Consider the following 21,703-nt stretch of genomic DNA (forward strand, 5'->3'; position numbering starts at 1 on the left):
CCTTGAGACTGGAGGAAAACTGGAGAAGTAACTTGGGTGACTCTTCCATCACCTAACGCTTGGCCATCGAGGGCAGACACAGACAGTGGGACTTCAAGAGGTGCAGTCGGAATATTGATGCTTTGGGCGAAGTGAATATCCATAAAGTTCCCAGCCGCCCCTGAGTCTATCAAAGCTTGACAAGAGTGGACAGACTCACCCCAGGAGATGGAGACCGGGATGTAGATTCCTTGGCCAGGGAGTCCAGGAGAGAGGGTAGGCCCCGTCACAACCCTCCCTCGGCTGGACGGGGCGGTCCTTTTCCCAAGAGTTCGGGACATGATGCTCGGAAGTGACCAGGCTTGCCACAGTAGATGCAGCACTTGTCCCTCCTTCTGCGCTCCCTCTCAGATGCGGAGAGGCGAGTACGACCCACTTGCATGGGTTCTGGACAGTCACTGAAGGAGGTAGACGGTCTCCAGGTAGAGGTAGGGAGGCTGGGGGGGCTCAAGGCTTGGTGGCGTTCTCTCATCCTGTTGTCCAGACGAATAGCATGTGAAATGAGGGTTTCGAGGTCACTTGGGCATCCAATAGAGGCCAGACCGTCCTTGATGGGGTCAGACAGACCATGGTGGAAGGCTGACACCAGGGCAGTCTCGTTCCATCCACTTACTGCTGCGAGTGTTCGGAACGAGATGGCGTAATCTGCGACGCTTCCTCCTTGCCGGATGGACATGAGCTTTCGGGCTGCGTCGGTACTGATGTCTGCCTGATCGAAGACCCGAAGCATCTCTTCAGAAAACAGCTGGAAATCAAAGCACTCAGGTCCCTGTCTTTGCCAGATAGCAGTAGCCCAGGCTCGCGCCTTACCAGCTAATAAGGTGATCACAAAGGCAATCTTGCGGCGATCCGTAGTGTAGGTGGTAGGCTGAAGCTCAAAGGTGAGTTGACACTGGGTAAGGAACTCTCGGCACTCACTGTGCTTGCCGTCATACCTCTGTGGTGCAGGAAGGCTGGGTTCGCGAGGTGAAGAAGGCAGCATTGCAGGAGGCACTGGAGCAGGAGTGGGAGCTGGATCAGGAGCAGGAACTGGATCAGGAGCAGGAGATGCAGGCAGAGATGTCAGCTGTGCCAGGGTTTTCCCAATTTGCTGAAGCAGTTCCTCGTGGCGAGCGAGGGCCTCACGTTGGCTGGTGAGCGTACGTCCATGAGCGTCCATGGTCGCTCCGAAGCGTGTCAAAGCTGCCATAATTCCCTGAAGGTTGGCCGGGTAGACAGTTGAAGCAGCCTCTGCTGAGTCGGTCATGACGGAGTCTTTCTGTTAGGGTTTTGCTGGGATTCGAACCTGGTTCGTTGGTGTGATAATCCAGCAAACCCCCACTAGGCCACCAGGGGGATGACTCAAATGCAGAGGCGTGAGGCGGAAGTAGAAAAATAATCAAAAGGTTTATTTAAACTATATACACTATATACAGGGCAAAACAAAAGACAAAAAAAAACCAAAGAGTATAATCCAAAAGAAAAGCAAAGTGCAAAAATTCAAAAGCTAAGAAGATCAAAAAACACAGTACAAAGGAAACTGGAGATAAACATAACAGCACAAAGACTCCGTGACAAGAGGACTGAACTCAGGGGTATAAATAGACAAACTAATTAAGGACACAGGTGAAGATAATTAGGCAATTAACACAAACTCAAAACACAGGAACAGTGGCGGCCTCTAGAGGCCAAAATGAACACGACATGAAAAGGAAATAACAGCGGCCTCTAGAGGCCAAAACAGTCCTAGTCCTAACACCTCCCATCTCCTTCCTTCCCGTTAGTGAGCTGTTACCACAGAAACTTATAGATAACATATTATAATGAATGCTTTAATCAATGTTCTAGCTGCGCTACTGTTCTAGAAAATTAATGGAAACTTTTGAACCAATCACAATTCAGAATTTCACAGTGGCACAAGAGGAAAATATCAGGAAGACACTTGTATTCTGTGAAAATAAGTCTGGACATTTTGTAAAGTGAGACAAATTGCTGTTTTGTGAGAAATTTTGCTTCTTTTTTTTCATGCCTTTATTATAACCAAACAGACTGGAATATAAAGCAACTCTATGTCAGACCCGGATAGGAAATGTATAACTCTTGGTTGTATGAATATACTCTAAGCCTTATCACCCTCACCAGTAATCTAATGGCTCCTCCTCCGAAACATCATGCCAGCATGGTGGAGAGAGTCCACCACTTCCACCGAACTCCGACATCACTCACGGTCTTAGTTGAGTGTCGGAACATCCTCAGGTTAATCTGCTGGAGGTTTTGATGAATGACATTGTTCCAACGGATGCATGGTCAACCACGAGGGCATCTCCATCCCACCACTGGTGGATTAAACTCGTAAATAGCTCTTGTGGGGTGGTCGTCTGTGCAGTGCAGGATGTGCCTGAGCCAACGAGCATGGTGCTGTGTGATGGTGCGGAGGATATTTGGTTGGTTGGTTAGTCCTCTGGTGGAGCTCCTCGTTGGAGACACATCATACCAATGCACCCCCTCAATGGTCCTCAGGGCATGGGTCTCAAAGCCGAGAACATAGGTGACCAAGGTCTTGCTGAGAGTCCAGGTCTCAGCGCCGTAGAGCAGCACAGACAAAACCGCAGCATAGCTTAGTGTGTTGGGAGATGTCACACCATCTCCAGAGTGGAGAAAGCTCTTCATGATGGCTGCCGCCAGTCCACTGATACAGTGAGGAGGTCAATCTAATGGCTGAGAAATGAAAATGAAAATAAAAACTGAATCATGCGAAAACAGGGCTTTCTTTCCTCAGCCTGCTCTTCATCTGACACATCAACACGATTATTTGATTCGAAAGCGTACTTGATTATACATGCCTGATTTTATAGTGTATTATTCAACTCTGTGCTTTTAATGCAGAAATTGTTACACATATTTGCCACTTCTTCAGAGTCACAGTTCCTGTAAATTCCTGAAGGACCCTTAACGAACAAGTAATCCCCAGCTATTCTTGATTAGGTGATATTTAACATTAAACTCAACAATTTTAAAAGCCATTGAGCTCATTGAAAGCACTGCAGGTTCTCAGTCATGATTCATGGCCCGGAAAATTCAATTCCAGCCCACAGAATACAGCAACGGTAATTATTTTATACCGTCGCTTTCACCACGCGTTGCGTTAAGTGTGCATCTGTAGGTTTCAAGTGTTTGTGTCTGCTTTCCGATTGCCACATATAGGACAGGAAGCATGTGTTCACATCCTGCTGAGGGAGGCTGAGGTTAACTTCGAGTTGGAAAGGAACAAAGCCACCCAATCTGTCGCTTTGGCATTAACACACTGAAGATTTTTTTTTTTTAACACCACTATAGATCCTTAACATGAAGTGTTGCTATAGGAAAGTGGCAAACACCATATCCTTCAGATGGATGGATGGACAGATCCAACAGATTGACTGACTGATAAATTATTGTCAAAACAAAACATTGTTGTGAATGTTTCTAATCCCAAATCTGAAATCTGCAGCTCCTAGTTTGTATAGACAGATAGAGAGATGGATGGAGGGATGGATGGGAAGGCTTATAGACAGACAGATGACCTTTATTCATCTCAAACAGGAAATGTATAGTTCAAACAAACCAATAATTAAATAACAAATACTCTTAGCTACAGATAACCATTAGTAGATTGTAGGTTTCCATTTCACTATTCCTCCATCCAAACTTTTAATCATCCATCCATCCCTCAATTCATCCTAACATGCAATCTTCTATCCACACATTTAACTATCATTCTATTCACACATTCATCCATACTAACATGCAATCATCTAGCTACACATTTAATCATCCATCCATCCATCAGTTCATCCTAACATGCAATCACCTATCCAAACATACAATCATCCATCCATCCATCCATCCATCCATCCATCCATTAATCCTAACATCTATCCACATGTTCATCCATCCATCCATCCATCCATCCATCAATTCATCCTAACATGCAATCATCTATCCAAACATATAATCATCCATCCAGCATCCACCCATCCATCAATTAATCCTAACATACAATCATCTATCCATCCATCATCCATCCACCCATCAATTCATCGGAACATGCAATAGTCTATCTACACATTTCATCATCCATTCATCCTAGCATCATATAACATTATAACATCAGTGAAACTGACTTCATGTTAAAACTGTTAATGTTATAGTCATGCTGTCTGTTGTTGCCCAAATAAGGATGGGTTCCCTTTTGAATCTGGTTCCTCTCGAGGTTTCTTCCTCATATTGTCTGAGGGAGTTTTTCCTTGCCACTGTCGCCACAGGCTTGCTCGTTGGGGATAGATTAGGGATAAAATTAGCTCATGTTTAAAGTCATTCAAATTCTGTAAAGCTGCTTCGTGACAGTGTTATTGTTAAAAGCGCTATACAAATAAACTTCACTTGACTAACATGCAATCATCTATCCAAAGATTTCATCATCCATTCATCCATCCACCATCAATTCATCCAAACATACAATCCTTTATCCACACATTTATCCATCCATCCATTCATCCAATCATCCACCCATGCAACAAAACATGCAACATCCACATATCCATTGTTCCAAACATCCATCTATTCATTTTCATCCATCCATCCAACCAACCAATGATCTATCCATCTATGCAACCATGTAATGCTCCATCCATCCATCCATCCATCCATCCATCCATCCATCCAACTAATCATCCAATCATCCATCTGTTTATTCACATTTACATTTATTCATCCCCCAAGTCATCCCTCTATCCACCCAATCATCCAAGCATTATCCATCTGTAGATCCCAATTTATAAAAAAAAAAAAATCAAACCATTCATCAGTTCAAACATCCATCCATTGAACTGTCAACTATCACTTCTCCATCCATCTATCCATCCTTCCTTCATCATCCTTTTATTGATCTGTCAACCATAATCCATCCATTCATACATTCACACAACATATTCTTTAATTTTTCCATCCATCCACCCATCAATCCAATCTTACACAGATAACCTCTCAAAATTACTTGATTTCATCAAGACAAAAGCATAAACCGGCCTTTGATTAGTGTTTGATGTTTGAGTGTAAGACACATGCATTATTTTCTAATCCTCAACTGATCAACATCTGAGTCGGCATAAATACCACAAGTCCCCTGATACAAGGTTTTTTGTACACATCTGTTGTGAGCTACGGAGTGGTTTAATTTTCCCTCATTTTTAAGCTGAAGGGTGTCAAGTCTCAAAATCACCAGCCGGGCATCTTAACCCTGTCTAAAACAAATGACCTTCCCTCTGAGAACAAGAATAAATGTAATTGAGGAGAGAGGACTTATCCAGAAGCCCCAGAGTGTTTTCAGACATCATTCTGGCTTTGACATTAAGGCGAGTGTTCCTTCTTCTCCTCTCCCAAAAGCCCAAAACTATGTCAGTGAACTGGAGTGTGTGCGCATCTCAGATTGTGAGGTAACAAGCTGGAATGTCAGACTATAGGCGTGAGTGAAACTCCAGTGTGTCAAATTATGCTGGGCAAAACACAGTTTGGATGGAATATGACCAAAGGTTTTGTAGAACTCAAGCCCTTGTCAAGGCAGAACCTTGGTTCACTGTGGACAGATGAACTTGCATATCATGCTGTATTTGTTTCAGATATTCTTTGATGGATTGTGTTTTATATAAAACACTTTCCAACAGCAGCGGATTTGCTGATATGAGCATGCCAACACTCGTATCACAATTATTAAAAAAACAAAATAATAATTACTTGTCAAATGTTCTTGGCTCATTTAGACATTCATTTGGCTCCAATGAATAAATGAACCAAAGATTGAATCCATGGGGAAAGAAATGTGGCATCAATGCCTGTATTTCTTATTTAAAGGGGTGTGGCCTTTGCGTCTGTCTGTCATAATGGAGGCATAACTTCTGTTCCTGTTATTTTATTCCCATTGAAGGAGCTATCGCCTCTTTTCCTGTCAGTCCCAAACAAACATGGGGATATCTATTCATCAGTTATTCCAAATGTTTATTTATTAATTTTCTATCCATTCATTGATATTTCCAAACTTTCATTAATTAATCTACTCATCCAACCATCATCTATCTATATATTCAAGAATCGTTCCTTTTTATCCATCCATCATTTCAAGAAGTATATCTGTCCAAACATCCCTCATCCATCAATCCATTGATCTATCCATCCAATCATCAATGTGTGTCCATTTGTGTCCAACATCCACCCATATTTCCAATCATTCCATATTTCCTTTATCCGCCCAACCATCACCCATCTATTTGTCTATTTAATCATCTAAATACCCATCCAGCCAAACATTTATTAATCTTTCCAATAATCCATCAGTCATTCTCATCTATCTATTCTTCCATCATCTATGCATCCATTCTTTCACCAATCAATCCATTGATCTATCCATCCAGTCATCAATCTGTCTGTCTGTTTATCAAAACATCCATCTGTTAATTGTTCATCAAACTTTACATCCATGAATAAATCTTTTCAAACAGCATTTCATTTATCCATCCAAACATCATCCATCTATCTAATCATTTAATATCCATCCATCCATCCATCCATCCATCCATCCATCCATCCAAACCTTTATTAATCTTTCCAATGATATATCCATCATTCTCATCTATCTATTCATCCATAATCTATCCATCCATTCTTTCATTAATCAAATCCATTGATCTATCCATCCATTACTTGTTCAACAATCTCTACATCCATTCATGAATCTTTCCAACCATCTATTCATTTGTCCATCTGAACATCATCTATCTAATCATCTAAACACACATCCATCCAGACACCTATTCATTCATATTCCATCCAACTATTCATCTATACATCCATTTTCCCAGTCATTTCCCATCCATCCATCCATCCATTGTTCCAAAAATCCATTTGGCTGAACATCCTGCACTGATTTTTCAACCATCCATCTAGCCAAGCATTCATCATTTTTCCCCAGTAATCCACCTACTGTTCTCATGTCTATTCAACCATCCATCTCTTCATGCAATGGTGTTCTCTCTTCGCCTATCAGCCCAAGTTGAAGTCCAGATCTAATCTAAACAACAAATTGTTTAATGTAAATGAGTTTGACTGAGGATGTCTGGCCCCAGGCACCATATCCATTCTCTTTCTCTTCCGTGTTTTATAAAACCATAAGGAATTCTAAATATTTCCACCCAAAGGTTATAGTTAATTCTCAGTCAGATTGGCTTTGAAAGTTAGTAAATATACAAACAGACTGTAATTTAATCTGTCTTGTAAAGGTTCACACGGCTGGCTTGATCGAAGGCAAAACCAAAGACAACATCTTCAAAGCAGCCTTCAAAGGAGGCTGCAGTAATTTATACTTATTTCAATCACACCCAGATCAGGCGTGTTGATTTGCATGGCTTTTTATCTGCCATGTGGGTTGCTAATTACGATCTCGCCTACGGTGCTGCTTTTGTGTCATTACCACAGAGGCTGTGTGACATGTCTGTAATTGTCCCACTGTCTCCCTTAGCGGTCAGCATCCCAGGACAACATGCTGATTAAATAACAAACTGTTTAAGGAAGCCGGAGATCCATTTCTGATGATGGAAACTGTGCATTAGATGCAGTCTCACAGCCATAACCTACTTTTTAAAGAGTTATAATTATGCAGCAATAGTGAAGATGATGAAATAAGGTGTACAGAATTATGTTGTGAGCAAAAACTGTGAAATTAATCTTGTTTTGGAATCTTAAATGTACGGTACATTGAATGAAGATTTGGAGATGTTTGTCATTTTCCCAGAGGCTTTGTGGAACCTTGAACTGTTGATATTGCATAAACACTGTGATGTGGAAAGTGGAATGTTCCAACTTGGAACTTTCTAAGTTCCCAGTTGTCATGAACAAAGCATTGGAGCTTGACAAGATCCTTAATCTCCACATCACTTCTATACAATCACATATGCTGTTTAATAACAGTTTTAAAACAGTTTTTGGAAATACTTCCAACTGTAAACTTCTCTATTCTTAGTCAAGTAGCACTGTGTAAAACTCAAGAGTGCAAAAAAAACCCAAACCAATCCACATACACAATTCTGTTTCCTGGTGCTCATGAAATGAACATAGCAACTGCTTGAACTGAAACCTGCAGTTTAAAGATTCACAGAGCCAATCGTCAAACGTCAGAGCGTGAAATCTCAGTTGGAGTGGAAAGAATCGGATTAGCTCCAGTTCTGTCAAGGAAAAAGGGTAAAGCGATGGAAACTCTGGAGATTATATTAGGTTTATTTTCCAAAGGTGAAGCCTGCTGATTGCTGTGGAAAGAAGGAGGGCGTGTGGAAGAAATGCAAAGCTTTTGTGAGGACAGATGAAAGCAGGATAGGATGAAAAATGGCCCGAAGTTTTGAAACACAAGCTGATTAAAGTGAAGATGGGACAATCGATGGGGCAGCACTCTTCCTCTCAACCATATTGTGCTTCTGTTATATATAGAATACAGCATTGTCGCGACGTCGAGGCTGAGTTATTGTGAGCTCTTGTGTGATTTTAGGTGGCAGCAAAACACGAGTATTTATGAGGCCAAGCACTGTCTTTGGAACCCGTTACAATTTTGGGGGGTCCTAGCACCAAGGTTGCTGAAGACCTATTGGTTTTGCTTGGCTTTTTAAGGTCGCAAGCATTAACGTTCTTGGAACCCTACTCTTTTTGATAGGCTTATTCTTCTTTGAGGGCCTGATTGGAAGCCTCTTGTTTTACTATCTTCATTTTTGGTTCCACCAACATTGATCATCAGACCAAACTGTAGGCCATACAGCTCATAGTATTCCTTCCTGAGATGAGCCAGATTGACTTGATGGTGGCGCTATAACACAGCAGTTTACATCTTAGCCCATATCTTGTGTACCATTTATCAAAAGGTAATTTTTCCAGATGGTTCCTTGGCTGTGTGGGTTTCCTCCGGGTGCTCTGTTTTTCTCCCACAGTCCAAAGACATGTAGGTCAACAGGATACCCTAAACTGCTCATAGGTGTGAATGTGAGTGTGAATAGCTCTTTGTACAGCCCTGTGATAGATTGGCGACCTGCCCAGGGTGAACCCCGCCTCACACCTGAAGTCAGCTGGGATTGGATCCAGCTTTCCTTGCAGCCCTGATGGATAAGCAGTTTAGATGCTGGATGGGTGGATGGATGGATGAGTTCCTTGGCATTGAATGAAGACATTTGCATTTTGGACAATTGAACTCCACTAATCTGGTGTACTGCACCATTCTGCTTATCTCTAAGTGGACTGATGATTAGGTTGCAGTCGTGTTCAGCTCCCTGCTCTCTGGATGTGAAATGTGGACCACCTGCCACAGCCACAGCAAGGATCTGGAATGCTTTCATCAGTGCAAGTTGTGTTTACTCTTAGGCATCCACTGGCAAGATCACATACCTGATGTAGATATCCTAACTCACACAAATTTTACCAGTATCGAGTCAAAGATTATAAAGTCTCAACTTTGCTGGTCAGGTCACCTAGTCCACATGCCCAACTATCCGCTACCCAAGTGTGTTTTCTCTTCTGAACATACGTAGTAATGGCAAATGAACTCAAGGTGGAGATAGAAAGTGCTACAAGGACAATCTCAAGTGCCATCTAAAGCTTTGGAAGATAGACCAATAAACATGGGAAGAAACAGCTACCAACCATGCACTGTGGCGTAATGCAGTAAGCTCAGGCATCACGGTTTTTGAGGTGGAACACAAGGAAGCTTCGCATGCAAAGAGCCTTGCTCACCACGACCGGCAGTGCCAGCATGAACTACAACCCCCACGACTATCTCTTTTGTGTGTGATGTCTGTGGCCATGTATGCTTTGCAAAGATCGGGTTGATCAGCCATAAACGTTTTCAGAGACGCTAATACAGATTGCGATACAATACAATACAATACAATATGATTTTATTAACTTCCTCCCCCAAGGGATTTTCAGAAATTAATATACAAAATAAGTTAAACAATATATAATAATTGTAAAAGCATATGAATATATAATCAAAATATATGAATATTAAATGTCATTGTTCCTTAAAAATTCTTTAACACTTCTCTTGAAAGTGCAGATGGTATTGGAGTCTCACTGTGTTCGGTAAAGAGTTCCACGATTTGGGTCCATGGAAGAAGGAGGAGCATCGGGCTGTCTTTGTGCAACGCCATGGTGTATTGATGTTGTCCTTTCGTAATGTGTGTATCAGATCTCTGGGCTAATTTCTGGCAGAGGTAACCAAGCACCATTTGATTTAAGCATTTGTAACATCATGAAGTCATAGAAGTTGCTCAACTGAACACCATATTAGTTCCTTTTATGTGGGCGAAATGTGATCGAACTTTCTTCCCCCTGTTATAACTCATGCAGCGAAGTTTTGAATAAGTTGTAGCTTTTGGATGTTTCCTTTAGTAGTACCAGACCATATGGTGGAACAATAAAATAACTTGCTAAAAATCAGGGCATTTACATTGAGTTGGAGAACATCCCTTGAGAATAAGTGTCTAATTCTGTTAATTTGTGAATTTCACTGATCTGGTTAAACACAAGACTGCACAAATTATGTACAGTGGTGCTTGAAAGTTTGTGGACCCTTTAGAATTTCCTATATTTCTGCATAAATATGACCTAAAACATCATCATATTTTCACACAAGTCCTAAAAGTAGATAAAGAGAACCCAGTTAAACAAATGAGAGAAAAATATTATACTTGGTCATTTATTTATTGAGGAAAATGATCCAATATTACATATCTGTGAGTGGCAAAAGTATGTGAACCTCTAGGATTAGCAGTTCATTTGAAGGTGAAATTAGAGTCAGGTGTTTTCAATCAATGGGATGACAATCAGGTGTGAGTGGGCACCCTGTTTTATTTAAAGAACAGGGATCTATCAAAGTCTGATCTTCACAACACATGTTTGTGGAAGTGTATCATGACACGAACAAAGGAGATTTCTGAGGACCTCAGAAAAAGCGTTGCTGATGCTCATCAGGCTGGAAAAGGTTACAAAACCATCTCTAAAGAGTTTGGACTCCACCAATCCACAGTCAGACAGATTGTGTACAAATGGAGGATATTCAAGACCATTGTTACCCTCCCCAGGAGTGGTTGACCAACAAAGATCACTCCATGAGCAAGGTGTGTAATAGTCGGTGAGGTCACAAAGGACCCCAGGGAAACTTCTACGCAACTGAAGGCCTCTCTCACATTGGCTAATGTTAATGTTCATGAGTCTACCATCAGGAGAACACTGAACAACAATGGTGTGCATGGCAGGGTTGCAAGGAGAAAGCCACTGCTCTCCAAAAAGAACATTGCTGCTCATCTGCAGTTTGCTAAAGATCATGTGGACAAGCCAGAAGGCTATTGGAAAATGTTTTGTGGACAAATGAGATCAAAATAGAACTTTTTGGTTTCAATGAGAAGCGTTATGTTTGGAGAAAGGAAAGCACTGCATTCCAACATAAGAACCTTATCCCTTCTGTGAAACATGGTGGTGGTAGTATCATGGTTTGGGCCTGTTTTGCTGCATCTGGGCCAGGATGGTTTGCCATCATTGTTGGAACAAGGAATTCTGAATTATACCAGTGAATTCTAAAGGAAAATGTCAGGACATCTGTCCATGAACTAAATCTCAAGAGAAGGTGAGTCATGCAACAAGACAACGACCCTAAGCATACAAGTCGTTCTACCAAAGAATGGTTAAAGAAGAATAAAGTTAATGTTTTGGAATGGCCAAGTCAAAGTCCTGACCTTAATCCAATGGAAATGTTGTGGAAGGACCTGAAGCGAGCAGTTCATGTGAGGAAACCCACCAACATCCCAGAGTTGAAGCTGTTCTGTATGGAGGAACGGGTTAAAATTCCTCCAAGCTGGTGTGCAGGACTGATCAACAGTTACCACAAATGTTAGTTGCGGTTATTGCTGCACAAGGGGGTCACACCAGATACTGAACGCAAAGGTTCACATACTTTTGCCACTCACAGATATGTAATATTGGATCATTTTCCTCAATAAATAAATGACCAAGTATAATATTTTTGTCTCATTTGTTTAACTGGGTTCTCTTTATCTACTTTTAGGACTTGTGTGAAAATCCGATGATGTTTTAGGTCATATTTATGCAGAAATATAGAAAATTCTAAAGGGTTCACAAACTTTCAAGCACCACTGTATAAAGCAAGCCATAACCTTCTTCTGGGTGAGGTACAAAATATGTTTATGGAAAGGCAGGGTGGGTATACAGTAACCTGAGAGGGGAAATGAATTTTAAGAGAGTAAATGTTAGAACAACTATGAAAAGTATGTGCATAACAGTCTGTGGGGTGAAATTGTGGAATGGTCTGGATAATGAACTCAAAAATAGCACCAACATAAAACTGTTTAAAAAATTATATAAAAACATGTTAATAAAAATATATGAGAATGAGGACAGGCAGACTATATAGGTGATGATGAAATTGAGAGTAAGTCTGTGACTGGTCTTCTTGTATTTAGTGTATAGCTATACAGTAGGTATGTGTATATGTATGTACTGTATAGATGTATTGTATGTGTGTGTATATATGCATAACATCAGTATCTGTATATATGATTTGATTTGGTCGATATTATACCATGTCGGTATGTCTTGGTATGTTGGTATGTTTTCTTTTTGTTTGTTGCTTTTGTTTTCTTTTGTATATATAGTTTATTATGGCGGAAAGTGACGTTTGATTAGCGGTGATATAGAGGGTTAGGATTTTATTTTTTTTATTCTTTATTGTTCAGAATAAAGTAATCAATCAATCAATCAATCAATCAATTTGTCACAATCCAGTCAAAGAGTCAATGTGATTGTTGAATAACAGGCTAAGGTCCAAGGTGATGCCCAAGTCCTTGCATGGCATGGCAGGAACCAGGTCTTGACCCAAGAAGGGGACAGTAACATTAGAAACAGTATTTAATATCTGTCTAACTCCAAAGAACATGAGTTTTGTCTTGTCTGGGTTGATAAGTAACTTATTGGAGTGACACTACTCACCAACTTTGTGAGGGTCTTGAGAGATTTGATGGACACTTTCCTCAATATCCACAGGGGCGAAGGAAAGATAGATCTTTGTGTCATCAACATATGGCTCCATTTGACAGTTTACAATGGATCTTGGTAGGTTGTTCATGTATAAATTGAAGAGCAAAAGTCCCAAAATGGAGCTTTGTGCCACACCATGAATGATGAATGGCGATGACAACGAGGTTTTGATACAGGTAGACTGTGCTATGCTGGAATCGTCATCATCGCAGAGATGATGAACAACAACAAAGGCTGCTTAAAAACACAGGCAGCATCAACCAATCAGCTGTCAGCAGGAATTTCACAGGGTTAAGACTGAACAACTACAACCAAACTTGCTTGGTGTTCAGTGTATGTAAATTTGTAAAATCTGGAGCCTATGCCAACTACATTGTGTTTTTTTTCCTTTATTCTGTATTCTTCCAACATATTTGAAAGGGATGCACAATAAATAAAGGCTTTAATAACCTCATTTAAAGGTGAGATTTTTAAACCAACTTAATCCTCAGAGCAATTTCTCGGAGTTAAATCCGTACATTTGCTAAGCATTATGGGACGATAGCAGGCTTGTTGGGACATGCCCAATATCTGAAGGTCAGATGACTATTTTTGAATGCACTTTTTTTGAAGCCTTGGGTTGTATGTTCGGAACCCGTTCTCACATACGGCATGAGTGACTGTGAATTGCTTTATTCTATATAATCATTTTTCTTTAGGGAGGCTGCTGTGAGTTCACACTGTGAAACGCGGCTCACTCACTTTGCGCAGACTGGATTATTATTCTTTTTTTAATTAGAAGGTGATGTTTCGGGGTCCCGGAATGCCACTATGGGGCAATAATGAATTCAGCCGCTGTTAATCAGAATCCATGAGGAAAATTGCGGTTAGCCTGAATGTCTGCCAGCTTTGCAAATTTTAATTAGCAAAGCCATAAATCTTAAGCTGGCTCGTGTGTGTGTGTGTGTGTGTGTGGAGGTAATACAGTGCACTGTAATCACCCAAGCTTGGTAGATTTATCAGGGGAGGTGTGTGTGTCTGTGTGTGTGTCTTCTATGTGTGTCACAGACAATTTAGGTCAGCCATATAAATACACAAAGACAAGATGAGTAACAGCGTGATGTTGCACTGGTGTATTGGAACGTTATGACACCAGAAGATGTTAGTTACAGTGAATCCTTGAAACATTACAAAGCAATACGTATTTAAATAATATTGGCTGGCTTTTTTTCATGGTATATCAGATATATTCCATTCAGCTAGCATGATATTGAATGAATCGAAGATGAGTGAATGGAATATATCTGAGAGACCATGAAAAAAGCCATTATTATTATTATTATTATTAGGGTGGCACGGTGGTGTAGTGGTTAGCGCTGTCGCCTTACAGCAAGAAGGTCCGGGTTCGAGCCCCGTGGCTGGCGAGGGCCTTTCAGTGTGGCGTTTGCATGTTCTCCCCGTGTCCGCGTGGGTTTCCTCCGGGTGCTCCGGTTTCCCCCACAGTCCAAAGACATGCAGGTTAGGTTAACTGGTGACTCTAAATTGAGCGTAGGTGTGAATGTGAGTGTGAATGGTTGTCTGTGTCTATGTGTCAGCCCTGTGATGACCTGGCGACTTGTCCAGGGTGTACCCCGCCTTTCGCCCGCAGTCAGCTGGGATAGGCTCCAGCTTGCCTGTGACCCTGTGGAACAGGATAAAGCGGCTACAGATAATGAGATGAGATTATTATTATTATTATTATACTCTCTTTTCCAGTTTTTTTATGTCCATTGGTATGTTTTTCTCTTGTAATAAGAGGGGAACTGTCAGGACCTTCTAGGCCTTCAGAGAAATCCCAAACATATCAGCATTTCAAATGTCATATTTAATTTCTTTCATTCTTTCAGAATTTCATTATAATTATTCTCTTCTAATTCAGCCTCATTTTCTACCAAATTTGCATCACAAATGAAAGGGTTACTGTCCTGAAAACATTAAAATTGAATTATCCAGTGAGATTGTTTTGTTTGTTGTCTTGAGGCTGAGAAGAGTTTAGATCTGCTCACTCATTGGTTAGGACTTCATTGCCGGGTCAGAAGGCCATGGCAGTGTATGTTTATGTAGAAAGTGACAGATGAATTAATTAACCAATCTGATTTTGATTTATAGTGGGCGGGACCAAACATTTATCACCCTCGGCCTTCTTGAAGGCCAACATGAGCTTAACCACGAGTCAGTGCTGTCAGCACAGCAGTGAGGTCACCTTCCAGCCAGTGTAGCATTCATCAGTAGTGTTAGCAAATGCTAATAAAGCAGTCAAGCCAGTGCTATCAAGAGCTATGAGCTAACGACTGAGAAACTAAGATTTCTGTCTCCAGACTCTTCTTCCACGCTGCATGCTCGCTACAGTATTTTCCACTCAGACTTACATATTCATTTCCCTCTTGGTGTAATTTACTTACTTTTTTAAAGTCAACATCGATAACAAAACACAATGGAGCAGCCTGGCAGCCTGCCGCTAATCCCTTACGAAATCCTTTACCCTGTTGCTTTTTTGGTATCTGGCTAAGTTTTGGCTGAGCTCAAGTCCCAACTCTAATAGTAACAGTTCACCACTGCTTGTAAATATGCGTGAGGAATATCTAATGAAGTTTTGGCTGCCTTTTGGTTGTTCAATGTGTCTTTAGTTTCAGTTTTCCATTTATTTATTTAGTGCTTAATTATAGCATTGATAATCCGAGCACTGGATTAGCCTACTCTTTCTCTTTCACAGCAAACAAAGAAAAGCTTTTGCACATCCACAGCAGAAAACTTTTTCATTGGATATTGGCATCAGCTCCGACATGTGACGTCATTTTGTCTTGACAGCCATGCAATATTGTAAACCATATTCAATGCTCATTCTCCATTGGGTAGAGTGATGTAATACATGTAGTCAAGTCAAGTTTTTTTGTATAGCGCTTTTAACAATAGACATTGTCGCAAAGCAGCTTTACAGAATTTGAATGACTTTAAACATGAGCTAATTTTATCCCTAATCTATCCCCAATGATGAAGCCTGTGGAGACGGTCGCAAGGAAAAACTCCCTCAGATGACATGAAGAAGAAACCTCGAGAGGAGCCAGACTCAAAAGGGAACCCATCCTCATTTGGGTAATAACCCTCCAGATCTACTCCTTTACCTCATAAACACCATTAACACAATATAATGTAGGATAAGCAATATGCTAACAATATTGCATGCTATTGAACCAAAGGAATGAAACCCGCTAGAAGGGAATAGAACATGTTTTTATTCCATGGAAAAAAAAGTGTCCTGTATTGGATAATAATTATTTATATAACAGCACTACTGGATTCTGGACTCTGATTGGTTGCTTCATTTTCTTTATTGCAGATCTCACAGTAACGCAGCTGCAAATTATACTGTATTAACGTGTTCCTTCGATGACGTTATCGTTTCTTTCATAACAGCTCGTTCACAGGGACATGTCTGGCAGATGCTTTGTGTAAACAGATTGAATATATATGTTATTTACCAGCTGGGAGGTCCGTATGGTGAAATACCGTGACCAATGTCTTGGAAGTACTGAGCGAGGCCCTCTGGGCTGAGGTCAGTATTCAAGGCCGAAGTCACGGTATTTCACCATATGGACCGACCTTAAGCTGGTAAATAATATTTATTTTTTTCTTTGCCAAGTTCTAACAGAAAACGAGAGCGCCCGAAAGGGAAAACCGAGGCAAGACGCCATTTTGAATCCTCATTCACGGCTGTAATGCAAATGGCTTCCTCCTCGGTATACAAGTGCACTTCCATGGCAGGAAAAAAAAACTACATTCTGCTGCCTATGTAGTCCCCTATTTATACAAATAGAAGTCATTCAGGATTCAGCCATGTTTTTGCTCGGCGTTAGCAGCAGTTAGAGGTTTTTAGCTTTCTCCTGAAATGTTTTCTTTTATTTCTTCTTCCTCAGGGTAGTAAAACTCGCTTTCGCTGTGAACACTGTCGTTATCGCTATCCATGCTGTAAAATTAATGCTATTCTCCTGAGAAATGCTGGCAAAAATTTATAAGATTTTTGATAATCTTATAAATAAATCTTATAAAAAAAGATAAATGTTGACAAAAAATGCTACTATGTTTGTTGTTGTTGTGAACGAGCAAGTCGCCAGAGGTCTGTAACTGGGGTCTGTACCGTAGGATATGGACCCACTCGCCAGCCAATCGGAGTGCAGGATTTGGACTGCAGAAAAAATAAAAGGTGTTATTTAAAAAGACGCATAATTGCAGTAGGACTCTTCAGTGCCAGCGTCAGGAAGTTTTCAGTAACATTACAAGCTTAATAATGTCAATAGATGAAGCAGGTAAGGAACTGAAAGTTTACAACTCCTATAATGTAAGATGCTCTAGATTAATGTCAGTCACTAAATTATTTCACTGATGTTTCAGAACTACAGTGGTGCTTGAAAGTTTGTGAACCCTTTAGAATTTTCTATATTTCTGCATAAATGACCTAAAACATCATCAGATTTTCACACAAGTCCTAAAAGTAGATAAAGAGAACCCAGTTAAACAAATGAGACAAACATATTATACTTGGTCATTTATTTATTGAGGAAAATTATCCAATATTACATACCTGTAAGTGGCAAAAGTATGTGAACCTCTAGGATTAGGAGTTAATTTGAAGGTGAAATTAGAGTCAGGTGTTTTCAATCAATGGGATGACAATCAGGTGTGAGTGGGCACCCTGTTTTATTTAAAGAACAGGGATCTATCAAAGTCTGATCTTCACAAAACACGTTTGCGGAAGTGTATCATGGCATGAACGAAGGAGATTTCTGAGGACCTCAGAAAAAGCATTGTTGATGCTCATCAGGCTGGAAAAGGTTACAAAACCATCTCTAAAGAGTTTGGACTCCACCAATCCACAGTCAGACAGATTGTGTACAAATGGAGGAAATTCAAGACCATTGTTACCCTCCCCAGGAGTGGTCGACCAACAAAGATCACTCCAAGAGCAAGGCGTGTAATAGTTGGTGAGATCACAAAGGACCCCAGGGTAACTTCTAAACAACTGAAGACCTCTCTCACATTGGCTAATGTTAATGTTCATGAGTTCACCATCAGGAGAACACCGAACAACAATGGTGTGCATGGCAGGGTTGCAAGGAGAAAGCCACTGCTCTCCAAAAACAACATTTATGCTCGTCTGCAGTTTGCTAAAGATCACGTGGATAAGCCAGAAGGCTATTGGAAAAAAAATGTTTTGTGGATGGATGAGACCAAAATAGAACTTTTTGGTTTAAATGAGAAGCGTTATGTTTGGAGAAAGGAAAACACTGCATTCCAGCATAAGAACCTTATCCCATCTGTGAAACATGGTGGTGGTAGTATCATGGTTTGGGCCTGTTTTGCTGCATCTGGGCCAAGAAGGCTTGCCATCATTGATGGAACAATGAATTCTGAATTATACCAGTGAATTCTAAAGGAAAATGTCAGGACATTTGTCCATGAACTGAATCTCAAGAGAAGGTGGGTCATGCAGAAAGACAGCGACCCTAAGCACACAAGTCGTTCAACCAAAGAATGGTTAAAGAAGAATAAAGTTAATGTTTTGGAATGGCCAAGTCAAAGTCCTGACCTTAATCCAATGGAAATGTTGTGGAAGGACCTGAAGCGAGCAGTTCATGTGAGGAAACCCACCAGCATCCCAGAGTTGAAGCTGTTCTGTACGGAGGAACGGGCTAAAATTCCTCCAAGCCGGTGTGCAGGACTGATCAACAGTTACCGCAAACATTTAGTTGCAGTTATTGCTGCACAAGGGGGTCACACCAGATACTGAAAGCAAAGGTTCACATACTTTTGCCACTCACAGATATGTAATATTGGATCATTTTCCTCAATAAATAAATGACCAAGTATAATATTTTTGTCTCATTTGTTTAACTGGGTTCTCTTTATCTACTTTTAGGACTTGTGTGAAAATCTGATGATGTTTTCGGTCATATTTATGCAGAAATATAGAAAATTCTAAAGGGTTCACAAACTTTCAAGCACCACTGTATAAATGGATAAAAAATTGACGTGTCATTCCGTAAAGCACTACGGTGTTAAAGGAAAGAAACACTTTTTTTTTATAGAAAAATCATCACCATTGTCTCCACCCTGCTCGTTTACTTTCTTGTCACCGAACGACAGTGTTTCATTCCTGATGTAACGTGTTACAGCATACAGCATCACTTCATCTGTTTTTGAAAAAAACAAAAACAAAAAGGACTCGTCTGTAATGCAGTCAGAACATCCAGAGGAAATGCAATTGTTGTGCAATTTCATTTACCATTTTTATACACTCCTGCTTAACGAAATTCACTATATCACCGTGAAGCACCTGAGAGCAGAGAGGGGGAAAAGCAAGCTCACGACGTCTGTGTGTGTGTGTGTGTGTGTGTGTCACCGTTTGGCACTGCAGGAAATGTCACTCTTTTAATTTCAACAAAGCGCAGTGACACACCGTCAAACACAAACAGTGAGCCGAGGGCAGAGCAGAGTGTGTGTGTGTGTGTGTGTGCGCGAGTCTCAACGTCAGTGCTATCAAAGAGCAGGGAGGGAAGGGAACATGAAGGGTGTCAGAGCAGTGACAGGTGACAGAAGACTGTGAGACACTTCGTACTGGAGTTCAGAGCAGCACTGAACCTCTCACACACTGCACTCACTGCAAAACACATCACAAGCTGGTTAGATGCTGAAGGTGCGGATTACACATGGGTTTAACTCGTGTGTGTGTGTGTGTGTGTGCTACAGCATATGACCCACATGCCACACATGCAGCCATCCAGTCTGAGCACAAAGCTGCTAAATGGACTGACCAATGACAAAACAAACAGTCTGGGATTGTAAACTCTGAATCTTAGCAGAAAATGGAGGCTACATCTGTGGCGAAGGGTTCTATCTGTGTTTGTAGATTTTAAATTCCAGATGTATAACATGATGCATTTCAAGGGTGTCATGATGGTGCAGTGGTTATCACGATCACCTCACCTCAAAGCAAGAAGGTTCTGGGTTTGAACCTCCCGCTCGACTGGGGTCTTACTGTGTCAGATCACGGAATCCAGGGGCACATGTCGGCCCGGGGGCCTTTTGAGTTATTGACAGATTCAGAAAGTACAGTTTCTAAGCTTTCCAATGATGCCTTCCATGTGGAGATCTGACAATATTTGAAGAATGTGTGGCCTTTTGAAAGTGTATACCTCTTAAAACAGAAAAGGGAGAAAATCGCCCTCAAAGTTTTCCTTCTCAGTTCCTCTGGGGGCAGGGCGGGCACATAATGGTGCTCATCTGCATGACATTAAGGAAAGCCCTACCCCCTACTAGCTAGCACGATGCTACTTTCATGTAAACAAAGATCACCACGTCAATTTTCCTTCCATGCAAAGTATGCCCAACACAATTATGAAGTACAAAAATAAGTCCTAAAGTATACTTTAACGTTTTGTGGTTGAAAAATTACTCACACCATAAGAAAGAAAGATAGCACGATGATAACACAACTAACACAACGCTAGTTTCATGTAACCAAACCGCAACACTCTCCGTTACATGCAAAAATAAACACACAGCCTTAGATTAATAAACTCACCCCATCAGAAAGAGAAACGTCGCCTTGCACACATCAATGCCTCCGATGGAATAATGTAGTCCTAGAACACTTTCTTTTGGTTGCGTTTTTTTTGCTAGGAATGGTTATCTCCGATGTAACTACCGTGCGTCTGTTTGCTTCGTGGTGTTTCAGCTCCTCTGCGATCTGTTTAGCTGCTCCATACTCATTCCATAGTGAAATTACATGCCTGTATGCAGCTTAAGTAGCTACGAGCTCAGCTCGTATCATACAGCTGATTGGCGAAAAAAAAAAGACTTAAAAGGATAGTTCGGGATTTTTGACATGAATCTGTATGGCATCCCCATCAATAGTGTCGTGCAAATACACACTTACCCCTGACAGCATCCTGTGAGTCCAGTTCTTGTCCAGTTTTGGTCCAGACGAAAGTAGTCCGGCAAGTTTGTTGGGGTCACGAAAGTAAAACGTTTTTCATCTCAAAACAGTGTGTGTTCAAAAGAGTGATATATTTGCATCACAAAACCATTGCCAAATAAAAAGTCAGACCTCGAAATCGCTTGGCACTATTTTCTCTCCCTCGGTATCACTGCGCGCTGCCGCCAGGTGACTGCCACGGCTGTTTCATTCATTGTTTACTAGTGATGGGAATTTCGGCTCTTTTTCGGGAGCCAGCTCTTTTGGCTCTTCTTACTATAAGGAGCCGGCTCTTTCGGCTCCTGAGATTTTATTTTTGATTTAAAGGAATACGCCACCCCCAGATGAAATTGAGTCAGTCCCTGCAGTCCCTAGAGTTGGATGAGTGAGCCAAAGCGTTTTGTAGCCGACCCAGCCATTGTCCTGATCTATAAACGCCCCGGTTAGCTTTAGCTTAGCGTAGTCACTGTCATCAGGCGTGTCCAGCTAGCATTGTCGTTACAAAAGTGAATTAAATAACTCAAGATTGTTTATAATTATTTCTCATAACTTGTACAGTCACATCGAGTACACATA

The sequence above is a fragment of the Neoarius graeffei genome, chromosome 28 (genome assembly GCF_027579695.1).
Source record: "Neoarius graeffei isolate fNeoGra1 chromosome 28, fNeoGra1.pri, whole genome shotgun sequence".
Lineage (NCBI taxonomy): Eukaryota > Metazoa > Chordata > Actinopteri > Siluriformes > Ariidae > Neoarius > Neoarius graeffei.